Raw genomic sequence first — 10364 nt, 5'->3', positions numbered from 1 at the left:
CAATCATCAAGAAGCAATCCAATATATCTTCAAATATTAGTATCGTCATTAGGAGTTAGCAAGCACGTCTTCAAGAGATATAAGTGTTTGGAAGAATGTTCAGAAATAGACACATTAGATCAACATATAGCAACCTTTAAACATTCATCAATGACAAGGAAAATTGAAGTATCAACATAGCATTGAGTACCATCAGATGAGATTAAAAAAGAGCATATAGTCCATTAGTTAATGATAATTGAGGAATTTGCAATCTAACCATACATTCAACATCTTGGTATAAATTATAGTCACATCATATTTTTCAATTCTATTAACACATACGTGGAAGATTAATTATTAAGTGTAAACATCTATAATAGAGAATAGATATATGTACTACCTATAATCCACCTCGTCAGAGAGGGCCTGAAGTGTAAGCAAATAGTGGTGAGTGAGCTTGTAAGTGGGTCATCCTAGAAGGACCATTGCTAGAACAAAGACAAAACTTATAGAGTCAAGTGACCCCTTACAACCTCCACCCAACTCCACAAGATGGAAACTATCTACAAGGATATGGGACATGGTTGGGGAAAGTAGGTACAAGATTTCAACTAAGAGATTTGTGGTAGACATCCACTCTTAGGCTTGGTGTAGATATGTTTTCAAGAAGACCCATAATGTCTCTTTACTCAATGTGTTTATATTGATAGAATATCATGTTTTTCAACTAACTCTAATGACTATCTATATATCATACTCATTTAGTATTTAAATACTTACATATTTGTGGTGGTTTATTTGGGGCGATAATATATATCATGTAGTCTATATCTTTGACAATTGAAAGCTCACTTAGTATTTTTTATACACGTATATTGAGTGTTAGGGTTGGAGATATTATCATAGTATTTATAAGACTACAAATATATTGCCACAATTTATCCAACACCAACAATAAAGTATAATGAATAAACAAAATACCTATTCTACACCTAGTTGCATAACAATTTTCAAATTTTCACTCTATTTGGACATTATTGGCATTGTTGTCATCAAACTTTTGACGAGGATTGTCATTGTGGACATAACATCCTTGTTGAACCAAGTCTTTTTCGATGCCACAATGGTCAAAATTTTGAGACGGAGAGAAAATTTTTGATGAAACTTTCGATGACAACTTTGTCATGGTTATACCCTCCTCATCAAACTATGATGTAAGTCACTGTTGAAAATTAGATCTTCAATACCACATTTTGCAAGCATTTGACCTCTTTTTTATACCATTATGGTCAAAATCTTGACACTTGGTGGACAATATAGATGAGAATTTTGACAAGGACCTCATTGTTGTCATTGCATCCTCATCAAACTATGATGTAAGCCATCGTAAAAAATCAAATCTATGATGCCATATTTTGCAAGCATTTGACCTCTTTTTCAATGCCAAGATTAATTTGAATTTAAATGCACATGTTTGTCATCAAACAATTGACCAAAAATATACAATAAAGACTTCCATTGAAACATTGACAAATGTGCGTAGAAAAATTGACCAATGAACGTCAAAAAATGAGTGCAATTTTAGTTGTGTTTGGATTGCCAAACTTTAAAAAAAAAATGTACTCTCTATTCTAATTTGGAATGACCATATATTGATATTTATAAAAAAGAATTGACATTTCTTCCACTACCCATGACATTTCAACTTCCTTTGTAAACCTTGGTGCAATTTGGCAATATTGTAATTTTACAAGTTTGTACTTTTTCCAGCTTTATATCATTTTTGTAAATATGACCACATAACCTTGCATAAACCTTCCTAGAATATCCAAATGCAAAAAATATGGCTCCATACCATACATTTTTCCTTAAAAGTTTGATCTTATATTATTTTGACCTTTTGACCAACTTAGGACATATATGGACAATTATGACAACTTTTACAAATAGTTTGTGTAGCATTTATATCTTTGTTCCTCGTAACTTAAAAGGACATTAAAATGTAAATATGAATCAAATACATAATAAATTATCCAAATAAATTTAAATCTCTCATATAATGACTCTTAACCTCTGAGTGTTCTTGTACTTTAGGGGATCCTACACCATACTCCTGACCTTCAATAGTTTCCAAGTCCCTTGAAAATATAGAACCAATAACTTCTGAGGAAAACTATAAAATTTGTCTTTATTCAAATTTTCCTCTTTGTATCTTCTTCTTTGATACCTCTACTAAACCATTTCTTTAATTAGATTCCAATCAATAGATTTCATAGGTTTCTTCTAATCTTTAGTCCGCTCTCTCAATGTTGTTCCAAACACCAACAATAATTTTGTTGTACCTAGGAGTCCTCTCTTGCATCTCTCTTTCTCTAGTCTCTTGGCAACACATAATAGACCATATTTTATGGCCCTTTCGTAGATCTCCATGTACACCTATTATAGTGAATGAATGTGCACTCGAAACCACAAAACTTCACCAACAAAAATCAAAATACCCAAATACTCCTCAACCCAGACCTTTGATTGAGCTCTGATACCAATTTGATGTAGTGCCTTTTGGTACTCTCCTTCTAAGGGAAACATTCAACTCAAGGGATTTAAAAAAAAACTCTCAACACTAATCTTGTATCCTTCAAAATTCCATAAAATTCATTCTTTCAAACATCCTTCAAAGTTTTGTTTACAAAGTTAACCTCAAATAACCATAAATGATTCTTTCATTATCATAACTATCTTTGATAGTTTGGATAGACCCATACACAATCATCAACAAATTATGTTCTAGGTATCAATTTTGAAATCAATTTGGTTAGAACCTAGACAATTATGTTTTCACTAACATATTCCAAATTTAGAAAAATCCAATGGTGGAATTAAGAGATGCACCTTTTGTACAAAGACCCATTTCACTATCATAAAATAAGAAATTTTACTTACCCTATTTGCCTAGGGTGTCAAATATCTTGCAAAATACAAACCCATTTCAAGTAAAACCCAAACTATCTGGATCCCTTTGAACATGCTTGTAAAATGTATAGAATCAGATTTTTCCATTGGGTACAAACAAAGATCTTATCAAACTCTTATCAACAACTCCATTGAAGAGGGTTTGAAACCATTTTTTTAGCAAAACAATTATAACTTCGAAAAAACTTAATAAAAATGTAGCAAACAAATTGTATGCAATTTTTTTCAAGGGAGTCACGTGCCTTGGAAGGCTTGTATTTCAAGTGGGAGAGGATGGTTTGGGGAAGTGATGTAAAAAGCATCAATGGAGTAAAAAAAATGTTGGGATACATGAGTATCCCTTAAAAATCCATGAAATAAATTTCATTCTTAAATATCTCATGAGGCAAAACAAAGCATTTACCAACACTGGTTTACAATACTTTACCATTCACATGGTCTAACTGCTATACCCGAGTACATTAATCGTAACTTTCAATCCTGACATTTTCTTTCAAAACCCTTTGGATTATTTGTTCCAAATTAGGAATTATAAAACATATCCAAAGCTTAGTCAAAAATAATAAATCCATTACATGTTATAGTCTCTACATGTAGACCCATTGTCTCTGTCATAAATCAGAAGTAAAACTAGTAACCCTTCTTTGGGCATCTAATAACTTTCTCAAAATGACTCCAAATAAAACCAAAATTTTTTTCCATAAACCTTATATGAGTCTAGTTTCTGAATATATAAGCCATTATTTTTTCAATTCATAAATCATTCTACAAGCACCAATCATTGCTCGTAACTTCAAAAAGGATCCTTAAAAATCAGTCTTCATTAAAATGAACATAACAGACACATATCTGAATGAAAATGACTGTTGGTTCATATATATTTCCAATGAATACAACTAGAGTTTCTATTTCATCCAAATATGCCCATACCAAATATATAAATCCGACTATAGTTGGGCATCCTCAAATCTGCAAATGACCACTTTTACCAAAACTAGCATAACTTCTTCAAAACTTAACAAAATTGTTCCAAAACAAAAAGAGAAAGAAAATTATTCTGTACATGGTCATACAATACCTGGAACCAACACTAAAACAGTTAAAACCAATCAAAATGACAAGTTCTTGAAAACCCATTGTTTCAAAATGATCTGTCCTTCTTCTCATTCATCCCTCTCTCTTTGGAACAACCAATACAATGATTTTAAAGTGGTTGTGGTGGTTTGCAACTTCTCAACCACCTTTTAAACCAACCCAATACATTCTTTTAACCCTTGTACATTTTCAATGCCTCTTTAAGCACTCCCATTACAATGCAAATGTATTTTTTCTAGTTTTTAATACATCACAATGCAAAGTTAAGAATTTTAACCATTTCTTCAACATGCTTATAGGAAAATATAAATGACTTAAATATTACAATATTATGAAATTCATCATAATGTTTGAAGGGTCAAGATGCTCCCGCATCATACTCCCAGGCTTAAAAGATTTCCATGTCCCATGGAAATGTGTAGTGGAGAGTTCTATAAACAAATCTTTCACTTCCTTGTCTTTATCACTAGGTCCATGCTTCTTCTACATACTTTATCTTTTTCAAATGACTCTCATCAATGGAGTAAAGACTAGCTGCTAGCCATCATGCTTCATGTTGCTTCTTCATACTACCTTATTGTCATCTTACCCAACAACAGACTCGGTCTGGTGATGCACTTCCCACTCTCGCTCAGTGGTTCCTCTCAACATCCTACTCCAGACGTATCTCTGATGGAGACAATACTAAGACCTCTGCTCATGAGATCTTCACATGTACACAATTGCAAATGCATCCTTCTTGCAGCTATGATGGATCCACATACAACCAATTATCTCTACCCACAAAAATACCAAATTTTTCGCTGGCTCTGATACCAATCTGATGTAAATTGTTCTAAACCAAAAAGAGAAAGAAGATTATTCATCTTAATCTTCAAATGTACAAAAAATAAAAGGGTTACAGGCTGTACATGGCCATACAATACCTGGAACCAACACTAAAACAGTTAAAACCAATCAAAATGACAAGTTCTTGAAAACCCATTGTTTCAAAATGATCTATCCTTCTTCTCATTCATCCCTCTCTCTTTGAAATGACCAATATAATGATTTTAAAGTGGTTGTGGTGGTTTACAACTTCTCAACCACCTTTTAAACCAACCCAATACATTGTTTTAACCCTTGTACATTTTCAATGCCTCTTTAAGCACTCCCATTACAATGCAAATGTATTTTTTCTAGTTTTTAATACATCACAATGCAAAGTTAAGAATTTTAACCATTTCTTCAACATGCTTATAGGAAAATATAAATGACTTAAATATTACAATATTATGAAATTCATCATAATGTTTGAAGGGTCAAGATGCTCCCGCATCATACTCCCAGGCTTAAAAGATTTTCATGTCCCATGGAAATGTGTAGTGGAGAGTTCTGTAAACAAATCTTTCACTTCCTTGTCTTTATCACTAGGTCCATGCTTCTTCTACATACTTTATCTTTTTCAAATGACTCTCATCAATGGAGTAAAGACTAGCTGCTAGCCATCATGCTTCATGTTGCTTCTTCATACCACCTTATTGTCATCTTACCCAACAACAGACTCGGTCTGGTGATGCACTTCCCACTCTCGCTCAGTGGTTCCTCTCAACATCCTACTCTAGACGTATCTCTGATGGAGACAATACTAAGACCTCTGCTCATGAGATCTTCACATGTACACAATTGCAAATGCATCCTTCTTGTAGCTATGATGGATCCACATACAACCAATTATCTCTACCCACAAAAATACCAAATTTTTCGCTGGCTCTGATACCAATCTGATGTAAATTGTTCTAAACCAAAAAGAGAAAGAAGATTATTCATCCTAATCTTCAAATGTACAAAAAAATAAAAGGGTTACAGGCTGTACATGGCCATACAATACCTGGAACCAACACTAAAATAGTTAAAACCAATCAAAATGACAAGTTCTTGAAAACCCATTGTTTCAAAATGATCTATCCTTCTTCTCATTCATCCCTCTCTCTTTGAAATGACCAATACAATGATTTTAAAGTGGTTGTGGTGGTTTACAACTTCTCAACCACCTTTTAAACCAACCCAATACATTATTTTAACCCTTGTACATTTTCAATGCCTCTTTAAGCACTCCCATTACAATGCAAATGTATTTTTTCTAGTTTTTAATACATCACAATGCAAAGTTAAGAATTTTAACCATTTCTTCAACATGCTTATAGGAAAATATAAATGACTTAAATATTACAATATTATGAAATTCATCATAATGTTTGAAGGGTCAAGATGCTCCCGCATCATACTCCCAGGCTTAAAAGATTTTCATGTCCCATGGAAATGTGTAGTGGAGAGTTCTGTAAACAAATCTTTCACTTCCTTGTCTTTATCACTAGGTCCATGCTTCTTCTACATACTTTATCTTTTTCAAATGACTCTCATCAATGGAGTAAAGACTAGCTGCTAGCCATCATGCTTCATGTTGCTTCTTCATACCACCTTATTGTCATCTTACCCAACAACAGACTCGGTCTGGTGATGCACTTCCCACTCTCGCTCAGTGGTTCCTCTCAACATCCTACTCTAGACGTATCTCTGATGGAGACAATACTAAGACCTCTGCTCATGAGATCTTCACATGTACACAATTGCAAATGCATCCTTCTTGCAGCTATGATGGATCCACATACAACCAATTATCTCTACCCACAAAAATACCAGATTTTTCACTGGCTCTGATACCAATCTGATGTAAATTGTTCTAAACCAAAAAGAGAAAGAAGATTATTCATCCTAATCTTAAAATGTACAAAAAATAAAAGGGTTACAGGCTGTACATGGCCATACAATACCTGGAACCAACACTAAAACAGTTAAAACCAATCAAAATGACAAGTTCTTGAAAACCCATTGTTTCAAAATGATCTATCCTTCTTCTCATTCATCCCTCTCTCTTTGAAATGACCAATACAATGATTTTAAGTGGTTATGGTGGTTTACAACTTCTCAACCACCTTTTAAACCAACCCAATACATTCTTTTAACCCTTGTACATTTTCAATGCCTCTTTAAGCACTCCCATTACAATGCAAATGTATTTTTTCTAGTTTTTAATACATTACAATGCAAAGTTAAGAATTTTAACCATTTCTTCAACATGCTTATAGGAAAATATAAATGACTTAAATATTACAATATTATGAAATTCATCATAATGTTTGAAGGGTCAAGATGCTCCTGCATTAGGAAGGGTACACATCTTCTCAATCTTTTTCACATTTGTGGTGATTTTAGAAAGGATTCCCTCCCTTTAAAAAAAAAAGGTTCAACTTCCTTGGTTGGGGTGCTATTATGGGCACAAATGTGAGTGGGGAGTGGGACCACCAACCAAAAGGGGTCCCCTCCCATCATATCATAATGATTGCATTCTTTTCCTTGCAGTAGGTGCCATTTTGACCAGTCGACCCATGCTTGGAGATAAAGGTGTTTAGGAATGAATATAGTATAAATGTTTTATTTGAAACCCCCTTTTTTGTTTTAAAGGCTTTACCATGGGGGTGGTTTCAAATCCCTAGGGAGGCTAGGTTATAGAGATAAATTTATTCAATATTTATAATTTCTTTGTTCTATGATGGAAGTGACCCCTTTTTTTTTTTTGAGTCCTTGTCACATGAGTAGTATGATTAAGTCCCAATCTTTTAAACTTTGTGTAATGTTATTGTTTTTTAGACTTTGCCTATCATTATTTACCAAGTTATTACCTTGAAATCTGGGGAAATATTCCTCTTATTATTTTATGGGTTTGTAATAAAGGGTGGGATATTTTTCCTACTGTCCATACAAATTCTAGAGAGATAAAATGCATCTACAACATGGTTTTACCAAGAGTTTTATTGCATTTTCTCCTATAATCCATTTGATAGGATATGAATGTGGGTTTTAATAGTGACTTAATTTGGCTATCCTATTGTATTTAATTATTAGTTTTATTGAATCCACTTAAAATCATAAGTAAATAAACTCAATTCTTAAGGACCTTTTCATACTAATTGCTTGATATATTACATAAATTTTATAGCTTACATTTGGACAAGATCCATTATAACATCTACTAGTGCATTCCTTATAATGAAACTCTAAATGAAATTTCTTATCAACTAACTATAATATGAAACTTCTTTACATGAGCAACCACAATAGAATGCATTTTTCATCCATGATTCAAGAATAGTTATGATTATTCTTTACGTGAAAATCTCTCTTTCCTTTCATATATGACTAAGATGATAAACAACTCTTTCTATTCCAATGTGACTAAACACATAAAGATGGATTCTTACAATGCAAATAAATAAAAAAACATCCAAATTACTTTCTTTCTTCCATGAAAGCATTCTTCATAGTAATATACACAAAATGGAGAGTTCCTTTTGTAGCACAATACACAAAACAACAAATGGAAACTTTTCCCTTACAAATACAATGTTTAATGATATGGAGGAAGATTTCTCCTTCCAAATTCATTACATAATGGCATATCCCTTTATTGCTACAACATGAATAAGGTGGAGAGATATTCTCCAATACATGTAAAATGCACATTGACAACTTTCTCTTTCAAGCAACATCTACAAGATGATCATCCTAAGCATTCTTTTCATTGTTCCCTTGAGCACAAAAACTGAAAAACAACACACACAAAAAAAAAAACAAGGCCCATGGGTGCTCTCCACCCAACCATAGGCCTCCAAAGAGACCACCCCTGCACTAGGGGAACAAAGCTCAAACTGGGTTCACATACAATCTTGCAAATGCATATACATTACATTTCAAAAACTTGAACAATTCTATCCCAAGGATATTTCACAATGGTTCACCAATGGAACCATAAACATAGGATCAAGGTGTGATTTTCAAATAGAGACTTGCCATACCAAACAATATATGCAATAAACAATTTTCATGCCCTTTTAGGGCTATTAAAATCAACAAATTCCATGCCCTTTCAGGGCTTTCACAATCATCCTCCAAACACACTACCATCAGTTGTAGCTTCCTTGGAGCCCATACTCCATAAAATTCCTTTCTATACCATACTTCCCTTGTCACCCCCAGCAAGATATGAATAATTATGGCATACAATGGAGCCTATACTCTAAGGTTCTCAAATACATTTTCAAGCCCAACTAACCCCTTCACCTTGGACTTCTCTTCCCTTCCCAAAGGGTGAGTGAAGTCCTCACACCCATGAACAAAACTCATGTCAAAACAAAGAAAACAAGATAAAATCAAGGAAAACAATTCAACAATAAACACATAACAACATTTACAACACAACCCACAATGCATAGTTTCATTTCTAGATGAACATAGATTAAACAATATTATGCAACTTCCATGAAAATAATGGCATGGACACCAACCTTCAATCCAAGCAAAAAGGAAAATGATAGTTGTTTAAGAGCTCCCTTCCTTGGCCTTCTCCCTTCAAAACCCGCATTGTCTCTAAACTTAGAGAGTGGGTGAACACCCTACTAGTTTGTCCAAGTCCATTCAAAAGGCTCTCCCCCTATTTTTTTTGGCAAAAACATCAAGCCACTATTTCTTACACCCTTGTCCCTACCAAAATTGCTACTTTGACTAAGTGGAAAAAATGGGGGTAACTCATGAGACAACTCAAATTTTAAATTGGTTTGAAAGTGACTTGTTTGGAGGGTTCCCAATGTCATCTAGGCCTACTAAAGGTTAAATTTAGAACCCCAACCCATATTACTATCATGAGAGCACTATTTTTTCACCAAAACAACCCCCTAGCACCACTTTTTGATCCTTAAAAGTCAATATGAAGTTGAAATTCGAATTTTACTTGATGGAGACTTCTCATAACATTTTTCCATGTGAGGTTAACTTGGGTACTACATTGGGGTTAGGTTTAGGTTAGGTTACTTCTTGCCAAACCATGAATGACATGTCATCTCCACATGGACAACACAAGCGTCAAGTGACACATTAAAACACATCACAATTCACAATGACATGTCTCTAATGTATTCATGAATTTAAATTTACTACACATGCAAATTCACATTTACAAAATAAATACATCACAATGAGGCTTTGAATCTTCCAAAGATTCACCTTGGCTATGTTATGTTCACATGGGCTTGAGCCTTGGTTTCCTATTAAAACCCATGGTCAAATTCCTGCACACTAAACTCGAGCATCAATAGTCCAAGAAAATCACGTAAGCAATAGGTAAATATGCACAATAAATTATTATCCCATTCAACATTAGACTTGCATATTTCATCATTTCAAATTAAATTTCCCTTTTCTAATCATTTTCATGTAAAATA

The sequence above is a fragment of the Cupressus sempervirens genome, chromosome 11 (genome assembly GCF_028749045.1).
Source record: "Cupressus sempervirens isolate cs-2001-9-10 chromosome 11, ASM2874904v1, whole genome shotgun sequence".
Taxonomy (NCBI): Eukaryota; Viridiplantae; Streptophyta; class Pinopsida; order Cupressales; family Cupressaceae; genus Cupressus; species Cupressus sempervirens.
This window is presented reverse-complemented; position numbering follows the sequence as displayed.